The sequence below is a fragment of the Haliaeetus albicilla genome, chromosome Z (genome assembly GCF_947461875.1).
Source record: "Haliaeetus albicilla chromosome Z, bHalAlb1.1, whole genome shotgun sequence".
In the NCBI taxonomy this organism is placed as follows: Eukaryota; Metazoa; Chordata; class Aves; order Accipitriformes; family Accipitridae; genus Haliaeetus; species Haliaeetus albicilla.
Genome location: NC_091516.1, coordinates 58,135,485 through 58,153,515, shown reverse-complemented (window position 1 = coordinate 58,153,515; position 18,031 = coordinate 58,135,485). Strand labels below are relative to the sequence as shown.

The 18,031-nt window shown below is 41.6% G+C and overlaps 1 protein-coding gene across 6 annotated transcripts in view; it reads right to left on the bottom strand.

Moving 5' to 3' along the window:
• The window catches only part of MOB3B (MOB kinase activator 3B), a 119,433-nt gene that overhangs the window by 83,620 nt on the left and 17,782 nt on the right, over nt 1-18,031 (bottom strand). For 3 of the 6 annotated variants that reach the window (XM_069776000.1, XM_069775997.1, XM_069776002.1), the window contains exon 2: nt 3,984-4,085. The exons of 1 other annotated variant lie outside the window; for it this stretch is intronic. The gene's annotated coding sequence lies outside the window, so the exon portion shown is untranslated. Of the gene's footprint in view, nt 1-3,983; nt 4,086-17,771; nt 17,869-18,031 lie in introns of all 6 variants that reach the window. 2 more of the 6 variants (XM_069775998.1, XM_069775999.1) reach the window with 1 other exon arrangement.

Sequence of the window (18,031 nt, the reverse complement as noted above, 5' to 3'; positions counted from 1 at the left end):
CAGGGAGCTGTACAAGACGAATATGTAAACTGCAATAACTAAACAAACAAATGATTTTTCATCCCAATCAACTTCTTTGATCCCCTGCTTGGTCACACAGCACAGGGAAGAGGACAACATAAGGAAAAGTCTGTGTGGAAGGCAGATGGAATATGAAACCCATGGGAGTGGTTTTTCAGCCACAGCCACTTTAGTGAATCACAGCGTTTGTCATGATCATTTCAGACCTCCCAAACCTTTAAAGCAGGTGGGGAACTCCCTGTAGCTCAGGCAGCTACCAAGGCTGAAGTCTGACAGCATGACAGATCACAGTGAAGCATGCAGTTCTGACAGTCCCTTTGAATGCTGATTTTTTGTTACACACCCAAGTTCTTCCAGCTCTCTCCCTGTTTCACAGGCTTTTACTGGTCTGAGCTGTGGCTAGCATACGTGCAAGCACAGTCACCAAACCACATTCTCTGTAAGTACACAAGCAGCCTCTGCTTCCAGTTATCAGGCCCTTGTGACCTGCTATGTCCCTCCACCACTAAGAAAGCAAAGCCTTTATGAGTGCAGGTGCCTTGTCTCGCCAGCTGCTGTTACAATCATCGCTCCCGTAAACAGTTACTATACTGAGTAGTTCGGCTCACCCATTGCGGTAGGAGTAGCAACAGAACCAGCTCACTAACCCTGTTTCTGCCAGTCTTTCAGTCTTTGTGGGTGGAGTTCTCACAACAGTGTATGGTTGTTACACTTCTGTAGCATGCTTATTGCAGCATTGGCTGCAACAGATAAATGTTATCCTTTAAAAACAATATACAGAGGACAGGTGAAGGTAGTAAGAAAATTTTAATGGCCTTGAAGAAGAAGAGGAGATACAAATTAAATTACATGGTGATTCTCTATGATAATATACATTTATCTTCTCCAGCTTGTTTCATTTCTGACTCCAACCTCTTTCTGAAGATGAAATTTTGACTATGCTGCAGTCAGTGGAAGTTCTGATACTGACTTCAACAGTGCTAAAATTTTACTTTTACACTCTGAACACTCTCCTTTGACAAGACAATAAGAACTCTTTATTAAACTACAGTTGAACTTCACAAATCTCTTTGTTCTGTTCAGCTTAATCTACTCCTAAATCTACACTCTGGCTTTTAAAAGTACTGGCACAATTGAGTAGACAGTCAAGAGAGTTAAATTAATCATTTCTTGCTCACTCCTACACTTCCAGAACATCCACACAATTCCTATACAAAAGGCTAAAATTAAGTCCACTGAAGCCTGTTGAAAAAATGCCAGTCAGGTCATATGAGTGATAGGGAACAGCAAAATATGCACACACAAAAATGTGGTCTCAGACCTCATGTCAGGGCCTTACCCTTCTCCTTTGTGTACAGATCAACCAGATGGCAGGTCTTCCTGTACAAGGCAATACAATGGCTCATCTGCTAGAAGACTGCAGTTTATGCCCTAGACCTTCAAGCACTGTACTCTGCATGCAGTGAGCAAACTCAGTTTTATTTTTGGTCTAAATCTTAGCTTTAGGAAACCACGTATGTGCTCTGCATTAAGAAAAAAGTCTAAATCGTATGTTCCATCTCAGTGACATTTCAGCTAAAACCACTCATTTTCTTGTCCAGGGAAAGCATGCAAAGAAACAGAGATACAAAAGCAGAGTCATGTTACATATACTATGCTGACAGAGACAAATAATTAACACTCCACAGAGAAAACAGGGCTTCCTGCAAGCATAGATATTGAGAATAAGATGTAACAAGGTCAGTCGACATCCATTCAGACCCTTTAGCCTTGTCTGGCTTCTCCCACCAAAGCTCAAGTTACTGTGCAGAGGGTGGACAGGGCAGAGGCAGGTTGGTGACACAGTGCCTCTGCAACTGTCCTAAGAAGTTCGGGATTTCAGAGATGTTTTCCAAAGCAAAGATCTCCAAGGAGGCTACGGCATCTTCAGTCGGTGTGCTGCACCCTTTCTAACAAACGCTGGTAATTCTCGACATGGCCATCGTGATTTTCAGTTACAAAAAATTAGCTTAAACTCTATGTCGCCAAGAGACAAAATTTGCCTAAAATCATGTGGGAGTCAGTAACTGAGGTCAAGTCTGACCTATGCAGCCCCTCAAATTGACTGCCAATAACTCAAAACTGAGTGGGATTGCTATGGGCACTACACACTCCAGTAGGAGCACAGTGAAGGTAGCTTTAGTATTAACAAAGGGGAAACAGGATTTATTTGTCTTTAAAAAGCAGGGCTGATGAAGACAAGGCAAAATGCATAGTTCTTTACAAGTGGTAGAATATGAAAAAAAGTTATAATTTAATTGTGAATATCTTTCAATTATTTATACCATAAATCTAAAACTTTGTCCTGAAATGGAGCTCCAGGAGCTGTAGGACTCAATCCATTGACTTTAAACCACAGTTCTGCATGATTATCAGGAAAGCTAAGTGTATGAAACAACAGAAGAAATCTTTGTTTCTCATGGTTTGGATCAAAGTGCTTAATATGGCAGTTAGGGACAGTGGCAGCAACTACAGTGGATTATGGATGTTTTCAAACTCATACCAAGGAGACATAAAGTCAAGGTATTTGTACCTGTGTCTTTTGAAGAACTCAAAAGATTTCACAGATCTGAGAGAAATGATGATTTTGTAGGTCAATGGTCTGGTGTACTGGTAGCCTGCAACTTGGCAAGTCATACAGTGCTTCAGCAGTGTGCAGTCACAAGGCATAGCCTCTGCAGTTAGTGGTGGGGTCACAAGTGTCTAGTTGTGCGATCTGTGCTTTCAAAATTCAGAGGAATAAATCATCCACCGTGTTGATTTATATGTTGGTGTTATGGGTTTGTGTGGCGTGGGTTTTTTTGGTAGTGGGGGAGGGGCTGCAGGGGTGGCTCCTGTGAGAAGCTGCCAGAAGCTTCCCTGGCTCCAACTTGGACCTGCCGCTGGCCAAGGTTGACCCTGTCAGTGACAGTGGTAGCACCTCTGGGAGAACAGGTTTAAGAAGGGGAACCTGCAGTGAGTAGTGGGATTGGAATGTGAGAGGAACACCTCTGCAGACAGCAAGGTCAGTGAGGAAGGAGGGGGAGGAGGTGTGCCTGAGGAGGTTGATGCCTCTGCAGCCCGTGGTGAGGCAGGAGGCTGTCCCCCCCAGCCCATGGAGGGGAGCAAGGGGGCAGAGGCCCCTGAAGATGGCCGAGACTCCATGGGAAAGCCCGCGCTGGAGCAGTGTGTGAAGATCAGCCCGCGGAAAGGACCCACGCCAGGGAAGTTTGTGAGGAACTGCAGCCCGCAGAAAGGACCCACGTTGGAGAAGTTTGTGAAGGACTGTCTCCCACGGGAGGGACCCCACGGCAGAGCAGGGAACGGGTGAGGAGTCCTCCCCCCGAGGAGGAAGGCGCGGCAGAGACAAGGTGTGGGGAGCTGACCCCAACCCCATCCCCTGTTCCCCTGCGCCGCCGGGGGGAGGAGGGAGAGAGAACCGGGAGTGGGGTTGAGCCGGGAAGGAGGGAGGGGTGGGGGGAAGGTGTTCTCAGGTTTGGTTTTACTTCCTAATATCCTTGTTTTGATTTGACCTGTAGGAAATTAAACTGATTTTGTTTCTTCCCCAAGCTGAGTCTGGTTTTTGCCCATGACCATAAGTGGTGAGCGATCCCTCCCAGTCCTTATCTCGACCCATGAGCCTGCCTTTATATTTCTCCTCATCCCACCATGGCAGGAGAGGGGGGAGTGAGCCAGCGGCTGTGTGGTGCTCTGTTACTGACTGGGCTGAAACCATGACAGTTGGCCTTAACTTGCAGGACGAAACTGACTTGATGGCTGAAGAAATTTTTCTCCAGAGAACCATTCTGACGACCACCCTGCAACTTTACCATGTTCAACCTTATCATTTGGTCACAATGACCTACTATTATGCACAGGGGGAAAACCAGAGAATGTGCTAAATCTGTGCCCCCCTGCCCCAAACCAGCCTGGAAACAGAATACCTGGGGCGAGGTAATCATCCACACTCCAGAGCTCTAAATCAGCAGTCTTACAGGACTCACTTGGAGAAAAAAATCCAGTGTTTTCTTTGCCATCTGCGATACCTGAAATATAATGAAAGCAAGTAAATGAAGTCAGAGACATGACATATCAAACACTTAATATGGGAAAGAACACTGAGGATAGTAGTAACCACCTCCCTGGAGGACAGCGAGTGTCCTCTCCAATTCATGATACAACTGTTGCTGTAACAAGGATTCTTCACCTGGGGAGAGAACAGGACAGAAAAAATGTGCTGTCCCTGATGCAGTTTAGCAGAGAGTAAGTAGCCAGGACCTACCACTGACTGGATAGCTCTGCACAGGCCATGATGCACAAGCAGTAGAGGAGCAATGCGCTAGCAACATGCTGTAGGGAACAACTGCAGAACAGCCTTCTTCCCCCTACACACCAAAGAGTAACTTTCCAGTTTCTAATTCTACTTTGCCTTTCTAGTGAACTAAACCACCTTCAAAGCCTTTTCTACATACTGCTTAATGCATACTGTGCTTCAGAAGGCATTTAACACAGCAAACAAAACTTCTATTCACAAACTGATCTGGAAGGAGAGTTTGGGTGTTTTTTTAATTAGTCCCTGCAGCAAGCCATTTCTAGGCAGAAGTACAGTATTTGATTACTCTTTACAGTTTGTGGTCAGAGCAACTCTCTGCTGTGGTTTAACCCCAGCCAGCAACTAGGGACCATGCAGTTGCTCACTCACATCCTTCCCCCCGACCCTGTGGGATGGGGGACAGACTCAGGGAAAAAAGTAAAACTCATAGGTTGAGATAAGAACAGTTTAACAGAACAAAAAGGAAGAAAACACTAACGATAATCATAACAACAACAAAATTACAATAATAACAACAATAATAAAAGAATTGGAATATACAAAACAAGTGATGCACAATGCAATTGCTCACCAATTGCCAACCAATGCCCAGCCAGTTCCCAAGCAGCGATCTGCCCCCTGCTCCAGCCAACTCCCCTCAGTTTATATACTAGGCATGATGTCACATGGTATGGAATACCCTTTTGGTTGGTTTGGGTCAGCTGTCCTGGCTGTGTTTCCTCCCAATTTCTTGTGCTCCTCCAGCCTTCTTGCTGGCTGGCCATGAGAAGCTGAAAAATCCCTGACTTAGTCTAAACACTACTTAGCAATAACTAAAAACATCAGTGTGTTATCAACTTTATTCTCATACTAAATCCAAACCATAACAATATACCAGCTACTAGGAAGAAAATTATCTCTATCCAGCCAAAACCTGGACGCTCATCCAGTACTAGCTCTGAGATCAGGTTTCTGTATTCCCCTAAACCATTTTGTATTATGCTGTACTCTGCTTCTAACCATGCACAAAAAAGTTTACTGTGACAGAGCTATAGGACCAAGCTCTTAACAGGCATAAAAAGAGGAAAACCTTCTTCACTGCAAGCTAAGGATCTGGCTTTTGAAACCAAGTTGCCCACAGCTGTGGCCAGTAAATACCCAATACTACAGAAAGAAGGAAACAAAAAATCATTATTCATACAACATGCAAAAATTACCAGCAGGGAGCGATAAGATGGGTTCTTTCCTGACCATTATAGCAAGCAGTTTACTCTGAAGCAAAAATTGAGTGCCCCTTGTGGTGTGTGTGGCCATAGCTGCCAGCAAACAGGGAAAGCACAGCTGACAACCTCTGGAAGGTGCCATTTGAAGGACTCTGCTTTGAACTAGAGTGGTCCACAACAATCTGGCACTGCTCGGTTTAGCTCTAACTAAAAGCCAATTGCCGATTTTAATAAAAAATTGACTGTAAAGCTGGCAGTTTGAAGGTGGGAGTTGTCAAGGTGTCTTAAGTTTCCTCCTACAGAACTAGTTTATGCAGCACGTTTCCCATAAGTTCAGTAACTCCCCAACAATTTCCAACCAAGAGAAAAGAAAACCCGATAGCTTCCTGTTTCCACTTGTACACTCGTGTGTAGCACATGCTGTGACTCGAAAGGAAGGTCTCTGTCTGTCTAAGGCCCCAACCAGAGCAACACCATTACAAAATTTTAGTTGTTGGTATAACTAGAATGTCAGTAGGGAGGTTCCGTGGTGATGTTTCTTAATGAACCCTTTAAGCTTTAAGGCCACTTTCCATCACACCTCATCCCATGGCCTCACATCTTCTAAAGCAGAGATGGACAGAAGAGCTTCAGAGGGAACTGCTAAAAGGCACCTAAGTCCTGGCACTTTTCCCTGAGAGAGTGTAGATACTGGGGAACATATGTTGCAGGAGAGGCTGTCTTATCAAAGACACATCCAAACCAATAGGTGGTTACAGTGATTACAGCAGTGAAGGAATTCACAGCACCTCCATTATATCACTAAACATATGCATATAACACATACACCATCAAGACTCTTATTCCCTCAAAATAAGGTAAGACTTACACATTCACATAACCCTTACGACATCAGAAGCAGAGGCTGGTTTAGAGTAATTATAGCAAAAAACAAAAACAAAAACAGAAAATCACTGAAGAGAGAAAATACACTTTGCGAGATCAGAAGCAGGAAAGCCATCAAAATGTGTGGAGAAGTCATTGGAGTAAACTGTCCTGCGCTATCTGCACTACCTGCACTCAGACTTTCAGTCTTCTATCTTATTCTTTTAACAGCTCACTTTCAATTTGAGAATCTGAATATATGGCACTTTATTATTCACTAATATTCTGCTGCTGGAAAACTGACTTAAAAGTATGCCCAGGAGGCCTGCAAGATAAAATTTTTGCAGATAATTTGAAGAACCTTACAGAAATCATAATTTGTACATTCAAGTTAATTGTATTTAACTGAAAAAAACAACACTAAAAAATATCCTCCCAAAACATCACTTATTGCTTGGTCTTAGAAGGTGATTAGCACCTGAGGTTTCCATCCTACCCCAGCCCTCCCCTCACTTTTGTAGTCTTCCAAGTGGGAGACACTTGCATCCGCAACACACTTTTCACCCATTCATCCAGACCACAGCCTAGATGCCATACCCTGGCTCACATCGTAATAGAAACAAAAGTATCTGTTATATTGTTGAATGTCTCCATGTCCTGGTTCTAGATCTCTTTCCCTTTCCTGCTTCCTACCAGAAACACACATCCTGCAACACCCAGCAGATAATGGTGTTGAGATTTTTTCTTCACTATATATTTAGCACTTCTACTACATGGATTTATTATATTTATTTTAACATTTTCATTTATCCACCAGAAATTTACAGAATCTTTAACAATACTGAGATTGCTGCTTTTCACACAAATTTTAGTACTTGTAATTTATTCCTAAATTGGCATTAAGCCAAAACAGCCTTAGACCTATTGCCCTTTAGGATGCTTTCATCATTCTGGTTGCTACATAAATAAATGCTTAGGAAATTGCATTGCTACCCTGCTATTGTTTATCCCATTTCAATCACATCTTTTGCCACCCGTGCATTCCATGCATTATGGTTTTGATCCAGTCCCAAATTTGAGTAAACCCAGCTGTATCACACACAATATCTGCTATTAGAGAGGCAGATGCCATCATAATTTGAGGCAGCAATCACTACACATGCCAAGAGTACTCCCAAATAATAATACATCTGCTCTCTAAAAAGCATGCTACCCAGCTGACTAACTGAGAAGACTGAATCCCTATCCTAACACAGCAGGGACAGAAGTCCAAGTTTTCATTAGAAAAATGAGTGAGAACCCAGGATGGCAAGCCACACAACTAAGTTTCTAAGCAAGCACTTTCCTGAGGGAGTCACTATCTTGCAGACCAGTACTCTGGCTCCAGCAAGACTTGCAACTTAGACTATAGATATTTCTTCAGTAACCACTGGTAATACCCAAGGAATACCAAGGTGCAAATCACTGGAGGGGTATCTGCAGGTACCATGATTACAGCAAACTGGATGGTAGTTAATAGACAGCTTCTTCCATACCACTTCATGTGCTGAAAACACACATCTCACCAATGCTATAAGATCAGACAAAGAATCAGAAATGCTTTCCCCTGTTGCTTTTTCTCTATAAGGAATTTCTATTCCCTCCTAGTCTTCTCTTTGTTCCAAAACACCCTCTTCATTTTCCTTGTGCTTTTTTTCTTTCTTCCTTCTTCACTCTTCTACTTAGTATTTCTCACAGTCACATCCAGGAACTGCAACAGGCTTCGGTTTAAGTGCCAGCTAAACAGCAATTTAGAAGGCTGACAGCACGCACAAAAGCAAAGGCTGCTGGCTACATCCCGTTTTGTCTCTATTGAGTTTCTAACCCTAGGTTCAGCTATGGAAAACAATCAGGCAAATATACAAAGATAGTGTAAACCACCTACATTTGCTGCTTTTTATATAACCATGTGCAGACAGGTTCAATTATTAAACTATTGCATGTGTGGGGGAGTACATGCAATTAGAGAAGTATTCTTCTTGCGCACTTCCTGTTTTAAGGACAGGACAACATACTACAAGTTATACAGCCTGTAAGACCAGAGCCTATCACCCAATTCTTCATCTGCTTGCTCTAAAATAAAACGAGATTAGCTCCATTTAGGTCAGAGCCAGACTGATGTGGCACACCTGGGAATTTAAGATAAAATCCACTACTCTGTGATTCATTCTTTAATACGCCTGCTTAAGTTGGCATGAAAAATGTGGTATAAGTAATATACAAATTTAGAGAACGTGATCACTGTAAAGGTACATGATCACTGTAAAGGAACATGATAAATATAGGCGAAAACTTCAAATACTGACTACACCAGTTATAATTACAATGCAATAATCTACTACTGCCAGGAAATCAGGATTTTCCAAATTCTGCTAAGCATCATCACTCTTCCACTTCTTTCAGCTCCAACTTCTTTATTTTAAAACAAATATCAACACTGGCACTATGTTTTCCACCACTTACTAAAAGAAAAAAAACACTAGTCAAACCAACAGGCAAAACTGAAATGATCTGATTATGGAAAAATAAAGAGCTACCTTGCAATGCAAGCATACCTTCAGATTCAAATATATCTTGATCACTGGATTAACAGGAGTTAAATTAAGCTTACAGCAGTAAAATGGTCATGCTGCTATATTTCAACACAAGGTTAATACATAACTTTCAGAAGTCCTTCCAGACCTCTCTAAAGGCCTAACCAAGACTTACTTTATTATAAACATATTGATAAGTCTCAAGAAGATAGTAAAAACATAAGGGTGCTTCTGAAATTGTGTAGGCCCCATGCAAACTGTACTATTCGAAGTCCAATATAATTTAGTGAAGCAGATTACATCTACAGAGAGTTCACAGAGTCATAGAATTATTTGGGTTGGAAGGGACCTTAAAGATGATCTAGTTGCAATTCCCCTGCCATAGGCAGGGACACCTTCCACTAGACCAGGTTGCTCAAAGCCCCATCCAACCTGGCCTTGAACACTGCCAGGGATGGGGCATCCACAACTTCTCTGGGCAACCTGTTCCAGTGTCTCACCACCCTCACAGTAAAGAACTTCTTCCTTACAGCTAATCTAAATCTACCCTCTGTCAGTTTAAAGCCACTACCCCTTGTTCTATCACCACCATGCCCTTGTAAAAAGTCCCTCTCTGGCTTTCTTGTAGACCCCCTTTCAGGTACTGGAAGGCTGCTATAAGGTCTCCCCAGAGCCTTCTCTTCTCCAGGCAGAACAACCCCAACTCTCTCAGCCTGTCTTTGTAGGAGAGGTGCTCCAGCCCCTGATCATTTTCATGGCCCTCCTCTGGACTTGCTCCAACAGGTCCATGTCCTTCCTATGTTGGGGGCCCCAGAACTGAACACATTACTCCAGCTGGGGTCTCACAGGAGTTGCATAGATGTAATATGTAGCTGTTCTGGCCTACAGAGATATAACAGGTTCCTTTCACATTCTACAGATTTCCTTCAAAGCTTGTACATCTGATGTAACCTCTAGTTTTTCAAGAGACATACCTGTGGAGGCAGAATGTAAGCCTTAATTTCTAATACACAAGTACCTATCCAACACCCCTTAAGCCAAATGACATAATAACCTGCAAAACTCCACAGTGCAGTTGTCATCTATGCTAGGCTGGACACATAAAACTTTTGCTTGTTGACATTGGTCTTTGGATATACTGACTCATATTTCATCTGTGTGGCAGAGATACTGTATCCAGATTGTGAAACTGCATACTCCATACCCGAACTGTGCCTTGCACAAAAGAGATTTCAACATACAGTTGCTAAGGGGTAACCTTATATGCTCGCTTCTGATCTTCACATCCCTTTGTCACTAGGACTGTTAGATTAATTGCATGGTTTATTCCAGCATCAGGCAGACGTTACAGAACAGCTTCACTGAAAAAACACAGGAAACAATGTCAAGCATTATGCTTCTTGTCTGCTTAAGGCTTCATAATGTTTTGGTTTCTGAGACATTATCAGATTAATACAATTAGTCTAGGGTGCAGATGGTGCACTGCTGTACTACTGTTCACATGAGCATTAAAAGATGTGACTTTGCTGGAACAGATTCCACGAGTGCAGGCAGCAAACCAAACAAAAGAATTGGTTCAGCTGCACTTCTTTTTTTGTGTGAAGGTATAATGAAATGGACTGAGGAAAGGGGACATCTACAGGGAATACAAGGAATCAACTCAATGTTTCAGGCCTCAGTATGCCTGAAAACTGAAACAACCCCTACTGTTACCTTACTGCCTGCTTTGAGTTGAAACACTAGCATGCACACAGAAAGATCTTCTGGAATAAATTTTCAGTATAAAGACAAATTCTTATGCTATACTTGCTCTAAGTAGAGAATAAGAACTGAGGCATGCTTTGCTTCCCCAAGACAGAGGTAAAAAGGAGCACAGAATAGCACAAAACTATCCTGCTGTCCTGGTTTCAGCTGGAATAGAGTTAATTGTCTTCCTAGTAGCTGGTACAGTGCTGTGTTTTGAGTTCAGTATGAGAAGAATGTTGATAACACACTGATGTTTTCAGTTGTTGCTAAGTAGTGTTTAGCCTAAAGTCAAGGATTTTTCAGCTTCTCATGCCCAGCCAGCAAGAAAGGTGGAGGGGCACAAGCAGTTGGCACAGGACACAGCCAGGGCAGCTGACCCAAACTGGCCAAAGGGGTATTCCAGACCGTGTGATGTCATGTCCAGTATATAAACTGGGGGGAGTGGGGGTGGGGGATCGCTGCTCAGGGACTAGCTGGGCATCAATCGGCAGGTGGTGAGCAATTGCACTGTGTATCATTTGTATATTCCAATACTTTTATTATTACTGTTGTCATTTTATTAGTGTTATCATTATCATTATTAGTGTCTTCTTTTCTGTTCTATTAAACCGTTCTTATCTCAACCAACGAGTTTTACTTCTTTTCCTGATATTCTCTCCCATCCCACTGGGTGGGTGGGGAAGTAAGTGAGCAGCTGCATGGTGCTTAGTTGCTGGCTGGGGTTAAACCATGACACCTGTAAAAACTTAATTTACTCTACAATCAAATTAACACCTCCTTAAAGTAAAGCAGCAACCTTTTTGTGGGTAAACATGTTCCCACTTAAGTTCAAATTTCAAATCCAGTTTCCATGTCAGTTTTTGCAGAATGAGCATTAGTCCTTCCCTGCTATCGTACCCATGCACATTCACTCATGTTTACAGATCTGAAACAAATACATGCTAGTAGTGCTGTACATTAGTTCTAGAGGAAAACCATGATGATGACCCTGTGAAAGATAAGTAGCAACAGCTCCTTTTAATTATTTTGTTAAAGGAAGAAACCACTTCTGGAAATGCTATACCTGTCAACCATGAGATGCAATGGGATGTTAAGGACCTCCTAACTATGAAGCTTTAAGAGCCAATTCTTCATGAGGATTTAATACTTCAGAAAATGCACTTGCAATTGCCCTTTTCTATAATATTATACAAAACCAGCCAACTAACAGTAATTCTGTCTGCTTTCTTTGTAAGTGGTAAGAGAGTAGTCTGGAAGGCCAACGAAGATTTGGCTTTTCAACATGAAAAATCATGATAAAAACACACTTTTAGTGGATCTGAATTTTTTGTGTGCTTCCCCTGAAGTGCTTTTGAAAATAAATCTTGGAATTTAAGAGTCCTAGACATGTTTGAAAAATAGCTTTCATATCAGGTGAAATATACTGGACCATTGTACATTCCTTCCTTTAGTTTAACTAATAAAACAAGACTGACCTGTCTGAAGAGAAGCTTAGCTTTGATCATTAAAAACAGTACAGGTTGTGCCAAATTTAATACTAATGGTTGATAGTGTTACTGCAGCAATATAAACACAGTGATCAGGATATAATTAAACCCCACAATTTACAAATGACAGGGCAATATGACCAACACAATAACGTAATACCTAGCAGCTTAATTTACTGCACTGCTAAGCACAAGCTCATATTAACAGCAACTAATGGCCCTGCCTTAGAAATCTAATAATTACAAATAATAACTCAGCAACTCCACCTTTCTAGACCAAATGTCAGATTATATGGCTTAATAAACAATCACATATATTAAATCAAATAAGTGCATGAACAAGGTTCCTAACTAGCAACTCCAGCAACTCTCAGTTACCTAACAGTAGCTTATTGGGTGGGACACCTGGAGAATGGAGAGTAAAGCAACTATGCCTCTGGACTGGTATTGCCTAAAACAGGCTAAATTCTGAAATGGCTTAGGACTGAACAAATTTTGACTGTACAACTGACAGGGAGAACACAATTCCAGCCAGCGAGACAATTTCATACTGAGCACAGCCTGATCACATCAGCCACCTGACCTTGCCAGCACTGATGGTTCATCATTGCATACCCAGGACACAGAAATGTGTTGGCTTTGTGGTTACCGGGTCAGACCAGTCCTCAAAGTGTCACTACACCACAGTCCTCAGAGCACAAAAACTGGAGAAGACTTCTGGCCCTTTGGAGCACACTGGTGCAGCAGCACGCTCAGGCTAATCAATGCTCCCATAATGCACAACACTGGTGGCTCTGGCACAGATAAATACAGTAGTCCAGCAGGAGCAGGTGCAGCTGCCACTGCCACGACTGAGAACATGGCAAAATTTAAAGCTTTCAGGTAAGCCGTGTGGGTTATTGTCATAGCAAAGTACATAAACCCAGGGAATTTATTTCTTCTGGGATGAAGTGTAGGTTAGTGGTAAGATACAGAGGGGTTACAATTAGAGCCTTTGGGAAGGAAATCGTCTGTTCAAATGTAGGTATTTCTGTTGTAGATTTTGACACATTTGGTTCTTGTCTAGACTCCCATTATAGTTAATGAAGAGAAACACATTTCTACGACACAACTCGTCTCATCCTAGACATGTAAAATACATCACAGATGCATCGAATTTAAAAATGCTCATCTGTCTCCTCTGACAATAAAGGTAGCTAAGGTAGAGTCCAGATGTGCAAGTCTTACAGTGTAAGCTGGAAGCTGCAGATCCCATCCTTAACATCCCTTCATGCTCTCATCACTAGCACATCATTAGATTATGGGCATGCTCCTCTGCCCATTTTTCTTCTGTCTTAACAGAAGCACAGTAATGCTTACATGTAAAACAAGGTTTCATTAATACATCCAGGGAAAACATTATGTGATTCTCTGATGCAAGACATTTTTAGAAATGAATAATTGTTTTGTAAATATTGTATTGGGTCTTCATGAAAAAGACAGTAGTAATTCTCTACTGAATTTTAATACATCAGTATAGAAGTGCCTCCCATGGCAGATGATATTGCAGCAACAGATTATGAGACCTACGATTCTTATACACAGCTGACTTAAAACCTACAGGACAATAAAAAATAAACGCCAAACCCTGACACTTTCTATCTAATCCCATTGGTGACCTTATGGTTTTAATGTAGCCACTAGTGTCCTCACACATATTACACTGAAATGTCAAGTTACTCCTTCCAGGCTTACTCCTCTTAAACACAAGGCAATTCCATTGACTCAGTACACACAGTTATAAAATATAACAAAGAGTTCAGAAAGATAAGCAGGTTAGCCACCACCATGGCAGAGATAAAGCCCTCCTGGCCTTAATTAAAGTAACTTCACTTGCAAAGGTGTGTAACACCTGAAAAGTCCATTGAGTGCTAACAGGCCGGTGAGAACTGGGTAAAAATTTTTAACAACACTGTTAGAAATCTATTGAACAATTTAGCCCTGCTGAAGAAGACCAAAACGTAAAATATTTTTCTTGTTCCTCCTTCCTAGATATTCTTGATCTTACCTATCCCAGGCAAATGACTGCTAAATTCAGATGGTCATACATGGCCTCCACACATGCCCTAAATATAGTCTCCTTCCAGTCACCTTATTTTATTTTCATTGTATTGAATATGTTGCCATGAAGGGCTAGGGGTTACATTAAAAAGCTGTAACCAGTTGAATTCAGACTCTCAAGGCTAAATCCTTGATCTAATAAATCATATTGTCATGGCTTAACCCCAGCCAGCAACTAAACACCATGCAGCCGCTCGCTTACATCCCTCCCCCCCACCCTGTCGGATGGAGAAGAGAATCAGGGGGGGGAAAAAAAAAAAAAGGTAAAACTCATGGGTTGAGATAAGAACAGTTTAATAGGACAGAAAGGAAGAAAATAATAATGACAATAATAATAATGATAATAATGATAATTATTCTAATGATGATAATTATAATAATGATAATAATAGGAATATACAAAACAAGTGATGGACAATGCAATTGCTCACCAATCACCAACCAATGCCCAAGTAGTTCCAAAGCAGTGATCCGTCCCCCCGCAGCCAACTCCCCCCAGTTTATATACTGGACACGTAATACCCCTTTGGCTAATTTGGGTCAGCTGTCCTGGCTGTGTCTCCTCCTAACTTCTTGTGCCCCTCCGGCCTTCTTGCTGGCTGGGCATCAGAAGCTGAAAAATCCCTGACTTAGCCTAAACACTACTTAGCAACAACTGAAAACATTGGTGTGTTATCAACGTATTCTCAGACTGAACCCAAAACATAACACTATACCAGCTACTAGGAAGAAAATTAACTCTATCCCAGCCAAAACCAGGACACATATGCATTCCTTATTATTCTGTGCAGCTTTCTACCACAGCATAAACTAACCCCTTATACCTACCTTACTTTCTCTTAGAAGACCTCAAGCTATGACCACCTTTTAATCCTAACTAGTTCCTAGAGGAGAACAGAGTTATAACAGACTTTGGAAAATAGAAGCTGTTTTCATGATGACTGGCAGAGCTCTCTCTCCAGGCCTTTATTCATATGGTAAGTTCTGTTTCGCTTCTGTTTACAGTATGATGCAGAAGAGAGCACCTGGAAAAGAGGATCTCAGTTAATGAGGTCATCATAACAGACTCTTATCCATCATCCCGTGTGGATTCTGCAGCCTGTCTCAATGGAAAAAAGCCAGCTTTGAGAATTTTGGATGCTGCTCTGCAGCAAACCTGTCTGTTTGAGTAGGAGGGCTGGGTTACACAGGCTTCTCCCAGCTCATGCTCCAGCTTCACTGGTAAGAGATGGATCATTAATAACTTTATTTGCAATTCTGCTTAAAAAAGTGACCTGGCACTTGCATTTGGGTGATTGTATTTTATAAAGCAACACAAAGCAGGACTCAAGATTGTCTAAAGCAAAAAGCAGAAGCAAAGTTCTGCTTCCTCTAAATCCCTCATAAAAGAGGGAGAAAGGCTGCCTAGCTATGCCATCAGGAAGGAATGCAAAATTTCCAAGGATTTAGCAAGGAAAAATTTATTTTTGCTAATTCCTCTGGTCTCAGGACACTAAAGGAGTTAAATCATGCAGCCCCTGTGCTGTGCACTACAGACATGAGCCATATTTTTTAGCAGCTCATTCTATTCTTTTCCTCCATGACCAGGCACAAGATGCTTCAGCAAAGGGATTTTCAGCCTGAGCATTTTTGTTGCAAGACAAGGTCTCTTAAAGGTAGTGTCAAATCAAGATTTTGTTCAGGGATTACAGTGGAATGCTGTCAGCATTCTACATGCTTTACATGACATTTTAGGACTGTTTTAGGACTCTTAGGCTGCTCCTGCAACCAGCCACATTTGGTGACACTGCAGAAATCAGTAAATTCCTAGAACAAGGCACTAGAAAAAGCTAGGAGGTAAGAAGCCTACACCTGCAAGCATAATGAGCTGTATAACCCAAGAGGAATTTTCCTTCTCTATAATTCTTTAAAGGCCATTAATGTAATGAAGTTGTATTTGGTGTCTTTATCAGTACAATAAACTAAAAAGAAATCAGATTATAAATGCTACCTTTTATAATAGTGAAAAGACCTGGTTTTCAAATGGCCCCTCTCTCCGCTGCAAGATATAACCACAAAATTCTTATCAAATCCAATCCCACTGTCACTTCTGTAAAATATTTGTCTCCAGAAATCCTTTGAGAACAGCAGATGAAAGCAAGAAACATGAGAGTAAGTCATTTGTCCAAGGTCACATAGCAGGCCAATAGCAGACCAAGGAAGAAAATCACAGTTAACCTCATTTGGAGTTGCCATCTGTTCATAAAGCTAGACTCCAAACACGTTCTTGAAGCAGACTTTGGCACCTCTGTTTAACTCAGCTTGAACCTGCTCAATGAAACAACATACGTCCAATTTTCACTGGATAACGGAGTCCTGTGGATCTAATAGATTCACACTGGAAATGAAGTCTGGACTTTAAGATGTCAGAAAAATGGGTAGCACAAACTTGACATCTTCTTATCCCTCAGGAAGTTTTTCCTCTGACCTGCTAGGAAATTGCACTGCTCTTGAAGTCCTAATGTCATTAAACTAGAACAGGCATGGTCATAACTATTAAACTAGCAAGTTCAACCTGTAAGCAAACCAGAAAATAGTAGAAGCGGGAGGTGCCAGCTCAAGTTACCGGAAAAAGGTATGGACATGACTCATTAGATTTTCTGGGACAGATGGAAGAGTAGAGGACGAATTTAATTCACTTTTGAGTTCACTTGTCTCCTGCATGTACTCTAGTCCTTCACCTAACTGCTTGATAGTCACCTCTTCTTCACTGTCTTGTTTCTTAGCTCTGGAAACTATCACTTTCCAAAGGAATAGCAATATTTTAGACTGAAGATATTTATAAGGTATTGCTTAAGGTCTCTGTCTGAAAATGGTAAGTTCTGGGGAGGAAAACCAAAAATAGTATCAAGGGGCAAACTTAGTTGATGAGAGAAAATGCAAAACTTCTTGAGGTTCCAAGGCCCGGCATCTTCTCTCCCATTCCTGTGCCTCTTTCCAACATAGCACATCTGCCCATCAATTTGTGATTAACAGAGGACAGTTACTCATTCACCTTTGGGCAGCTAGAGTAAAGGCCTCTGTATGTTTGAACTTATTCAGGTGATTTCCGTATACCTCCAACTTGTGTGTAGGTTGAGACTCTATCACAGTAAATGATTTTCTGGAACCAAGTCCTTTGGATCAGGGGAACAAAATACATATCCTCCAAGCTAATTATCACTATCCTGTTGAAGGAAGAAATGAGGCCTCCATTTGCTAATAATGCTTCTGGTGCTGACAACCGCAACAAAATTAAGGAAAAAATATTTTAATTCGGGAAATTGCTTTGTTCAAGACCCCATTAGAAATATCATGCATTATATTTATAAAGATATTTCTTATAAGGGTATATATTACTTATAAGGACATTCCTTACAAGAAATTAAACACCTTAAAAACAGCTTACCATTGATCTCCTGTGCTCAAGACCCAAATGTCTATGTGAGAATCCCACCACAACTCTCTTCACAGAGATGCAAAGACTTAATCCTTCAGCCCAAATTCTGTCCAGAAAAAAGAATGTCAGTGCTAAGCACTCAGCGCTGGGAGTTCCCCTTCCTTCTTACCCCATGCTGGGAGAGAATAGGTGCATCATATAATTATTAGTTGCTTGGCTGGCAATAGCAGTTGTCAACACCCTTCCTGTGGAGTGTTTTAAATTAAGCT